This window comes from Dasypus novemcinctus, assembly GCF_030445035.2.
Source record: "Dasypus novemcinctus isolate mDasNov1 chromosome 8 unlocalized genomic scaffold, mDasNov1.1.hap2 SUPER_8_unloc_1, whole genome shotgun sequence".
Taxonomy (NCBI): Eukaryota; Metazoa; Chordata; class Mammalia; order Cingulata; family Dasypodidae; genus Dasypus; species Dasypus novemcinctus.
The window spans coordinates 813923-825416 of NW_026688123.1; positions in this window are offsets into that span (position 1 = coordinate 813923).

Here is an 11494-nt window from a genome sequence, read left to right on the forward strand (position 1 = left end):
ACATTAGTGATAAGTGTTCTTCCATTGCTAGAATAATAACACATTTTATAGTATAATAATAATAAGGGTACTTCAGTCCATTGGTCATTCCCCTTTCTTGAGGATTTGGGGTTGGTGATGCCCCCTCTGCTTCTAATATAGAGGGGACCTAGATCCAGGGGGCAGATGGATGGAACTCTCTTGCTTGTAGTTATAGACGACATCTTGGGATGGTGTTGACCATCATCATCTCCTTGTTAGTTGTAGAATGACATATTCAAAGCATTGGAGGAAAAATTCTATATCCAGCAAAATGAAAGTGAATTAAAGACAATCCAAGATAAAGAAAGAATAAGATACTTTTTCATTAACAAATATGCTGTCTTGGTTTACCAGGTTGCTGTGACAAATATCACACATTCTTGGCCTAATCAAATGGAATTTATTGCCTGATAGTTTTAAAGACTCTAGGTCTAAAATCAAGTTGTCAGCAAGGCAGTGCTTTCCCCTGGAGCTGTAGCATTCTGGTCATGGCAGTCTCTCATTTCACAGTGATGTCCTGGATCCCCTCCTGCAGCTTTTTCTATTGTCTGTGGCCACATTTCTTCTGTTTATAAAGGACTCCGTATCACAGATTCAAGTCCACCCTGATCCATTCACACCACACCCAAACAGACTCTCAGAAGCTCCTATTCACAAAATAGGTATACACTTTAATTGGTAAAACAACTTCAAAGGGTCCTATTACAAATAGGTTCACGCAGGAACATGGATTAAGAATGAGAACATGTCTTCTTTGAATATATAATTCAACCACCCAAAACATGCCTTACAAAAACATCTTAAAGCTAATACTTGATATTGAAAAGAAATTACTGCAGACAAGGGCTCAAATTCTCAGGGAGAAATGAAGAACATCAGAGAGAACTTGGATTAATAGAAAAGGCTATGGGGATATACTTTTTCTCATTTCTTGTCTTAACTTCATAAAAAGACATAATATTGTCTAAAGCAATAATTATAATTTTAAATGGTACATTCAAAACATACATAGATATATTGAGAATGGCATACAGAAAAGGGGGAGACATGGAGATACACTGGAGAAAAGTTTCTACATTTTTCTGAAATTATGTTGGCATTGATCTGAAGTAGACTGTGATAAACTGAATAATATATTCTTATCTTTCAATTAAAATCCTTAAGGAATAATAAAGAAATTAAAATTAATTTAAATGGTGCTATAAAATGTCTAACAACAAAGGCAGTCAAAAGGAATAAAAAAAAAATAGACAGAAAAATCCCAATGTGGGAAATATACATCTGAACATGACAATAACTACATTAAATATGAATAGCCTAAACCCTCCAAAGTCAGAGGTTGTCATGCTAGATGAAATTGCAAGTCCCAATGATAAGAGGCTGTACTGAGAAAAATTTAGTGAGTAATGTTCAAACTAAAGTGAAACATTACCGAGGAGGCTTTGTTAATCAGCACACCAATGCCTTACTGGTCAGCACTTTTCATATTTCAGGAGCAGTGATGAGAAGCTGCTGAGATGAGTTCAGTGATAGGTTGGCTAGAAGGAAAGGTAACATAGAACTTTATGAAATAAAGGTCAGAGAGAGAGACACAAGAGAGGAGATAAAGATGGGACCAGGGGACTCACAGCTTATGGAACTGAAAGCCTCAACCCTAGTTTCCACATAGTATTTATTGGAAACTACCAAGCAGCTGTTTGCTATTAGAACTGCAACATCATCTATAATAGGGAACAACTGCAACATCTACAATAGAACAGGTGTAACATTTACAGTAAGGAACAGGTAAGCCAGTTTCCCACAACAAGTAGAACAGTGGGCTTTTTTTTTTTTTTTAAACAAATAAGAGACAGAGTGAATTCCGGGGAGTATTGTGGCCCTCGCTGGGGAGGCTGGCCACTTTCTCAGGAACTGACACATGAACTTTGGAATGTACTGCCCAGAGAGTGTTCTATTCCTTCCTGAGGAGGCTGGCCACTTCCTCGGGAACTGATGCAGTACTAGCAAGTTGGCATCTAGAGTATCGAGTTCATTAATTATGAGCACAATAAAAGGGACAGTCCCTGATCAAGCCAGTTTAAGTCCCACCCTGAGAGAGGGTGCTCTACACAGGTGGTGTTTTCAATCAAGACTCTGGTATTGCCTGCCGGTTCTGGATTTCCCAGCCATGAGCTAGATACTGGTGAGTTTTCATGTAAGACTGTTATATGTTTCTACTTTTTTGTGCCTTCGATCAATATTGATTTAATCTTTTCATTGATAATGGAATTATTATTATTCAGACTAATTGTCAGGATAGACTTATTAAATTAGATATGCATATATATATATATTTATTTTGCATCCAATTGGGTCTCTGGCTGGTCAGGTATCTCCACGTGTCCCCTGGTTTGGTGAGATTGTGAATGTATGTATGCCTAGCATGAGAGATTTGGATATAGCAGTTGGACTCCTGTTTACAGACAATCCTTCATTTATTTTGTATTATTTCAATTAACAAAGGTTCACTAACACTATATATATATGTGTACATGTACACACACATATATATTTATTTATTTATTTATTTATATTGCATCCAACCGGGACTCTGGCTGGAGGTGGGCCTGGTATGTCAGTGTGTGTCCCCCAGTTTGGTGAGCTTATATCTATAGTATATATATCATAAGGGATTATCAGGCAGCAGTTGGACACCTGTTTGTAGACAATCCTTTGCCTATTTTATGTTCTCCCAATTATTAACAAAAGTTTAATAAAATAAATGTATATATGTCTGTGTATTGCTTTCTTATGCTTGACTTAACTGAGTTATTATCTCTCTTTCTATATATATAGAGAGATAGATATATAGATATATAGGAAAGCATTAGAAAGAATTTTTATATAACAGAAGAGAGGTGTGTCTGTTACAGACACACCTTACAATCAAAGACACAAATCAGTTGAAAGTACCATAAATAATAGAAAAAGATAGACCACTTACATAAGATCCATTAGAAATCTGGAGTAGTTACACTATTATCAGACAAAATAGACTTTACAGCAAGAAATATTACTACAGATACAGGGAGACATGACTAATACTAAAAGGGTCAATACATCAGAAAGATATGACAATTGTAATTATATGCATACTTAAAAATTAAGCCTGCATATATTAATACATAAAAGGAAAAGACTGGCACCTATCTCAGAGATAATGAAGTAAAGAGGAGGAAGCAAGGTTGCTGTCAGTTCCTCCTACTTTATGCTGCCAACAAACAGAATTTACTATGATTGTTTTAATCATCTATTGGGTTGGCTCATATAGAGCATGATCTTCCTCTAAATGTTCAGCCTAATGATGTGGACCATTGACTATGGGGTGCAGCGATGCCCAGAGATGCACTTACCAGGTGCAATGGATGTGTCATGATGACAGGAGAGAGTGTTGCTGTGGGGGGAGTGGGGGGTGGGAGCAGTGGGGTTGAATGGGACCTCATATTTTTTTAATGTAATGTTTTTTAAAAAAATGAATTAAATTAAAAAAATGTTCTGCCTATAGCTATTTTTAGCATGTACATTTGATGTGCAATGAATGTTACAGAATGAATTAATGAATGAATGAGCAGTGAGTAAATGAATGCATCCTCTGCCTGAGATGGGGAAGCAAGGGACTATAATATATTATAGGAAATATAATATATTTTTGGATTCCTTCTGTTGCATTTTCCAAACTGAATTCCTAGACTTGTTAATGCTTTTCTTGAAAAACAGGAATGTGTACTCATACTTTACCATTCCTATTCCTTTCTTGGATATTCTCAATGCCTATTGCTGTGTTTAAATGCATTTCTTCACTTTTGCAAACTTATTTGACCTGAATGTTATTAACGTCTTAAGAACTGCCCTTTAGAACCTTGTTTGTAATATGCTGGCTTCTAGTGTAAGATAGCTCTGAGGAGGTGAGGGATGAGCCTAGATAGATGGGCCATGGCTAGGCCTTGAGATTTCTGGTGTAAAATAGTGGGGAATTTGAATTTATTGTACAGACTAGATAAACCATTGAAAGATTTTAGGTCTGGGAGTAACTGTCTAATATTCATTTTATAAATATACTATCAGCAGCATAGAGGATGAATTGGAGGTAGACCAGGCAAGAAGAACTAGAGGGAAGATTTTGACGATGATCCTAAGACTTGAAAACAGGAATTGGGGGAGGGGTGAAATTGAGAAAACATCTAAGAATTGGGGTTGACAAGTTTTCATAATTAATCACATCAAAGAGAGAGAGCGGGAGTAGTCAAGGAAATCTTCCATCTTCTGGCTTAGAGAGTTGTTGGTGACATTCATCCAGACAGAGAAGATCTTTAGTTTGAGTGCCCATGAGAGTCCACTTGGAAATTCAGATGTGGAGCTCAGGAGAGTGTTCTGGGCTGGACATGAAGGACTGGGCTCACTGGCTCATGGATTGACTTGAAGCCATGGGTGTTGGTGTGGTCACTCAGAGCATGTAGACAGGGAGGGAAGAGGGCAGGAGCTTGAACTTTGGGGAACATCAGATTGTAAGGATAGTCAGAGAACAGGGTTTTGGCCTAAGGGCATCCAAATAGCCTCTGCTTATAAAGACCCAGCTATATTGGATTAGGCCCACCCCATTCAGTTTGGCCACACCTTAACTGACAACATCTTCAATTCTCTATTTACAGATAGGTTCACACCCATAGGATCTGAGTTTCAGACATGAACATGCTTTTTGTGGGAGACAGGTTTCAATTCATGTGTGTGTATATACATGAAATAATATGTATGTACAAATATAAATACAGACATATACAAATACAGATATATAGAGACAGACATTCCACAAACATAAGCAGTCACAGACATTTATAGGCACATACAACAGACTTATCATAAAGAGATGTTAAAGAAAGTTTAGGCTTTCAGGTTGAAAGAACAGAAACAGAAACTTGTGATAGTTACTCAACTCTACCATTTTATTGCAGAAACACCAAAGACAATATGTATTAAATGAGTGTGACTGTGTTTTAATGAGACCGTATTTAAGGACACAGAATTCTGAATATAGTGTAATTTTCTGATATTCATGAAATATTGTTCTTTTTTAATTTTTTTCACCCATTTAAAAATGCAAAAACATTCTTAGCTCAAAGACTACAAAAAGAGGTGGGAAACTTCATTTTCCACACAATCCGTGTTCTAAACACATCAGATAAATGACAGAAATTATTAGACTGTGTACAAAGCAAAATACAACCACATGCTCTTTAAAATGAATCCACTTAAATAAAAAAAATATGTAGGTTAAAAATTGAAAGGATAAAGATAAAAAGCAGAACAATACAAAAAATTAAAGGATTTTTAAAAAATCATACAAATGCTAATCAAAGAATGATGGAATAGCTCTATATTTTTTTTGCAGATAGAAATTCTATTTGAGATAGAGACCCAAGTAGTGAGAGTGGGGGTGGACCCACATCCTGGGGAGGACTAATGCCATCAAATAGAGGGAACTGTATCTCTCAAGAGAAAGGGTGGCTCCCAGGGCATTGGGGCAACTGAGCAAGTTAGGCCCTGAACACTGTTGCAAGTATCTCTGGACGTGGCTCCTCAGGAAAGAGAGGTTGGATGTCACTGTGGGCACCAAGGGGATGGGAAAATGGATGTTAAATGTGTGGAACCAAAATAAATGTGGGATAAGAGAGGACTTTCACGAGAGTACACAGGATGGATATAAAACATGTACTATTACACCATAAATATATAGGGGACAACAGACTAATAATGTAAACCATAATGTAAAACATAGGACAACTAAAAATTTAGAAAACTGTATATCCTAAAGTATGGACCACAATGTAAGCACAGATGTCATCTTGCTTGAAAGCTATTGTCACAGAGTCTCTACATCACTGTAAGTAAATATGTTATGAATAAGGTATAAGAATATCGCTGTGGAAGGGAAAAGGTTTTATGGTGGATGTGTGAGAGTACTGCATATTGTATATATGAATTACTGTGGCCTATGGCTCTTGTGAAGAGAAGTTCAATAATTAGGGAAAAAAAAAGAAAAAGATAGGATGTAGAATTTTTCCAAGTCAACACGTATTCTATATCTAACCTTTAAACCCATCGCTATATGCCATCTTACTAGTAAGGGAACCTGACATTATATTGGGCTTCAATTTTCAGGAAGTTTTGGATCACAGAGTGGTTCAACAATGGCAGTGGAGGAATACTGGTATAGGATACTATTGACAGGTGATATATGGCTGACAGGGAGCTATACAGGGCATATGTCCAGGGTGCATGGTAATGTTTGGATATACTCATAGTGGCAACAATTAAAAACTACAGCTGGCGGGGGTACTGGGTTCCTGGCTGGGGGTGCTCTATCGTTGTCACTAGGGGAGCAGCGGCAGTCCCCCAGGTGCAATGGTAAGGACCAGGAAGGAATGAGGGTCCAACAGTGAGAGCATGATACTAATGACTATGCTTGTGAGCCTATATGCCTGAAATAAGAACAAGGCCTAGAGCAGCACTGTGCCTGGGAATTTCCTCCTGACAGCCTTTATGTTACTCAAATGTGGCCAGTCTCGAAGCCAAACTCAACATGTAAATGCAATGCCTTCCCCCCAGCATGGGACATGACACCCGGGGATGAGCCTCCCTGGCACCGAGGGATCACTCTCAAGTACCAACTGATGATGCAACTGGAAAATGACCTTGAATTGAAGGTTCAATGCGGATCTAGCAGAATATCCCTGTCTACATATAATAACATGACTTTAAAATGCTGTTTGACCTAATGTAAGGGGGAAATGGAAAGGAGAAATGAGTTTATATGGCTATGAGTCTCTAAAAAAGAGTCTGGAGGCTGTCAGAAGGATTGCCCTTATGCACAACTGAGCAGAATCTAAGAGACAGATGAAGTAGATACAACCCCAGGTATTGGTTCCTTTGAGAGCTAGAGAGACCCATGGGCTATATGGTCATGGCAGATGGGGTTCACTGCCATGTTAGTTGGCCCTTCTTTGGAGCTGGTGTTTCTGCATGATCAAACTGGATTCAGATGGAATCTCTTTTCATTAGATTTTCATGCTACTTTACTGGAATTGTAGTTGGTGTTGGGGTTTAAGATATATTTAGGGGATTTGAATCTCTGGACTGACAATATGATAACCAGGCCCTGAGCCTCAACAGACTTCAGCTCCTACAATCTGATTTGTTGGACTCACCTCACTCAGCTAAGATGGAGTTGAAGAAGGACAACCACCACACCATGGAGCCTAGAGTGCCTACAACTGAAAGCAGGAGGATTGCATCCAGTATCCATGTGGAATCTGAGCCTCCTCTTGACATAGAGATGCCACAGACATAACCAATCCAAGGTCCACAGAGAAAAGGTGGCATTGGAGTGGAGTGGGAAAAGTGGACATGGTGGCTGATATAGGTATGGGGAATAGCAGGAAGAGATGAGATGTGGAGGTGCCTTTGGGACTTAGAGTTGCCCTGGATGGTGCTGCAGGGGCAATCACCAGACATTGTATATCCTCCCAGGGCCTACTGGATGGAATGTGGGAGAGTATGGGCCATGATGTGGACCATTGACCATGAGATGCAGAGATGCCCAGAGATGTACTTACCAAATGCAATGGATGTATCATGATGATGGGAGTGAGTGTTGCTGGGGTGGGAGTGGTGGGGTGGGGGTGGTGGGGTTGAATGGGACCTCATATTGTTTTTTTAATGTAATATTTTTACAAAATCAATTTAAAAAAATTCTATTTGATGTTTTCAATGTGGTAAGAGCAAGCAAATACATGAACGAATATAAGGAAAATATTTTCCTTCATATTCATAGGTGACAAGATTATTTTCACAGAAACAAATTAAGATGTATAGACAAATAAGAATTACTAAAGTATTTAGCTAAGGCCCTAAATATAATATTTACAAATGAACAGAATTTTACTCATGTTTCTTTTCTGTGATGAAGAAAATAGATAATGAGAGGAATGTTTCAATACTTGCAAAAATTTCAAACATGAAATAACCTAGAGATCAAGGCCAAACACATGGTTAAACAACTCCTCTTAAAACTACTGTGTATTACTAAGAAATAACAAAGAGGGCCAAGTTAAATGGATGGACAAACCATATTTATATATTGGAAAACAATTCAAAATATCACTACTAGCTCCATTAATAGCATGCAAAGTAGACTTCAGAACAGGAAATATTGTCAGGGATAGAGAAGGACAGTACATAACGAGAAAGCAGTCAGTTCTGCAAAATGATATAATCCCAAATATGATTACACCTAACAACAGAAATTCAAAATAAAAGATGAAAGGAGAAATAAACACATCTATAATTACACTTGAAGTCTTCAACACTTATCTCTCAATAATTGATAAAATAAGTAAAAAATCAGTATGGGTACAGATGGCCTAAAAAATAGACAATTAACTTGACCCAATTTACACATATAGAGCACTAAACCATACCAGAGCAGAATATATATTCTTCTCAAGTGCACATGGAATATGCAACAAGTTAGATCATATTCTGGTCAATAAAACACAGTTTCAAATATAAAATAATATAAATAATACAAAGTATCTTCTGTGATCATAGTGGAATTGAACTGGAAATCAATGACAGAAAAATATCTGGAAAACCCCAAATATTTGGACATTTACCAATGTTCTTATTGATAACCCATGGGTCAAAGAAAAAATCACAAGGGAAATTAAGAAATATTTTAACTGAATGAAAATGAAAATACAATATATAAAAATGGGTGAGGTCCAATAAAGCAGTGCTCAAGAGAAACTTTTAGCATTAATATTTATGTTTTCAAAGGAGATCTTGGGAAGTGGACTTGGCCCAATGGATAGGGCATCTACCTACCACGTGGGACATCCATGGTTCAAACCCTGGGTCTCCTTGACCTGTGTGGAGCTGGCCCACGTGCAGTGCTGATGCACACAAGGAGTGCCCTGTCATGCAGGGGTTTCCCCCATATGGGGGGAGCCCCATGTATGGGGAGTGTGCCCCATACAGAGAGCCACCCAGCATGAATGAAAGTGTAGCCTGCCCAAGAATGGCACTGCACACACGGAGAGCTGACACAGCAAGATGACCCAACAAAGGGAGATGCAGATTCCTGTTGCCACTGATAAGGATGGGAACAGTTACAGAAGAGCACACAGTGAGTGGACACAGAGAACAGACAACTAGGGGGACAGGGAGAAGGGGTGAGAAATAAATAAAAAATAAATCTTTTAAAAAAAGGAGACCTCAAATCAGTAAGCTAAGACTCCATTGAAAGACTCTAGAGAATGAAGCACTGGGTCTGCCAAGTGTATTTAATTAAGACCAGAAATGCTTTCCAGTGGGAGGAAAGTTCTCCCCAGTGAAGGTCACTCAACAGGACAGGTGCTTCATGCTAAGATGTCCTATGGGGAAGAGCAGGTTGAAAGACATTTTTTCATTTTTATTATGATGCATCTTTGTGTTGAGTGAAATAAGCCAGACACAAAAGGACAAGTATTATATCGTCCCACTAATATGAACTACTCACAATGAGTAAACTCACAAACACAAACTCTAGTTTACTAGGAGATAAGATGTGGGTTGAGAATGGGAGATGATGCTCCATGTATGCAGAATTTTTAAGAAGGTTTATTGTAAAAGTGTGGAACTGAAGAGTTGGTGGTACCACATTATAGTGAGTATAACTAACACTGCTGGTTTATAAATGAGATTGTGACTAATGGGTCGACTATGGGTGTAAATGCTAATTGAAAGGAAACTAGAGAAAAATCTATGGAACATATAGAGATTTCAGTGTTGAATAACATGGTGATTAATAGTATAAATATAACAATGTTCTTCTTTGACAAAGGATTAAGAATATGGTGATACATGGGAAAATTACAGCAAACATTAAGTTAAGGATGATAGTTAACAGTAATATTGTAATATTTTTACAGCAATAGGGGAATATATAGGGTATGGGTTTTTTTTCTATTGGAGTAATGAAGTGTTCTACAATTGACCAAGGTGATGGCAGAATAACTGTGTGATGAAAATGAGAGCCATTGAGCATACACTTTGAATGGATTGTACAGTCATCGTATTAAATTGGTCTAGATGAAAAGTTATTTAGATTAGAGAGTAGGGGTGCTATGCCAAACACTGATAATGTGAAAAAATGTTTATAAAAGAAACTTTTTAATTATAAATGTAATGAGCACTCACTGTATGTTGAGGAAAACATGGTAGGACACAGACTTTAAAGAGGTCACTTGACACCATGTTGTGGGGAGATTTTTGTTACTCAGTATTCCATGACTGCAGACTGCCTCATCAAGGTGCACAGACTACTTTTTAAGATGAATACATAAAAGTGGATCATCACCTTTATAATGGGCAATTTTTGCCTTTGTGATGTTGGAGGAAAAGCAGCTGTGGTCATTTTTGGTTGGCATCTGTGAGCACTCCCAGGCACAGCTCTCCAGAGGGAATATGTTTGCTTAGCATCTGCTTCAGTCAGGAGTGAGTCTAGACAACAGCTCCCAGCTCCCAGAGCTTATGACCTACACAAAACACCATTAGGGAGTATTGAAAGGGAATTTGGATTCACAACTGCACATATGTGTAGGGATGGGCATAGAAAATACATGATCAGTGTCTCATTATTTTGCATTAGTTCAGAGATATTATAGTCAAAGGGGTGCTGATGCAAAATACCAGAAATCTGTTGGTTTTTATAAAGGATATTTATTTGGAGGTAGAAGCTTACAGTTACCAGGCCATAAAGCATAAGTTACTTCCCTCACCAAAGTCTATTACCGTGTGTTGGAGCAAGATGGTTGCCAACATTTGTGAGGGTTCAGGCTTCCTGGGTTCCTCTCTTCCCAGGGCTTGCTTCTTTCCATGCTCAGCTGCTCTGCTCTCTCTACAAGGCAAGCTGTAGACTCTCAGGAGACTGGCTCTGTGTCTCTCTCCCTGGGGCTTGATTCTCTCTGGGCTCAGCTGCTCTGCTCCTCTGTGTGCCTACTTCCCAGGCCCCAGCTCAAAACTCCAAAATCAAAAACTCAAAAATGCCACTCTCTTCTCTGCCATGTGGTTTTCTCTGTGAGTCCCTGCCCTTTTGGTAGAGCTGTCCCTCTGATGTGACACCATCAAAGCCCTAATCACAACTCAATCAAGTAAAAGTGAAACCATTTGAATCCAATACATCTAATATGCCCAGACCAGTTCACCAAATGTAATCCAATATGTTTTTGGAATTTATAAACAATATCAAACTGCTATAAGAGGTAAGCATGAAGAAAAGGATCTAAGAATTGTAGATTTTTGCAAACAAGTACAAATCAAATAAATTAAAGCAGGGGTCAACAAACTCTGGACCAAACTCAGCTCCTATGCCTGTCATTAATAGTGGTTATTTCATTTT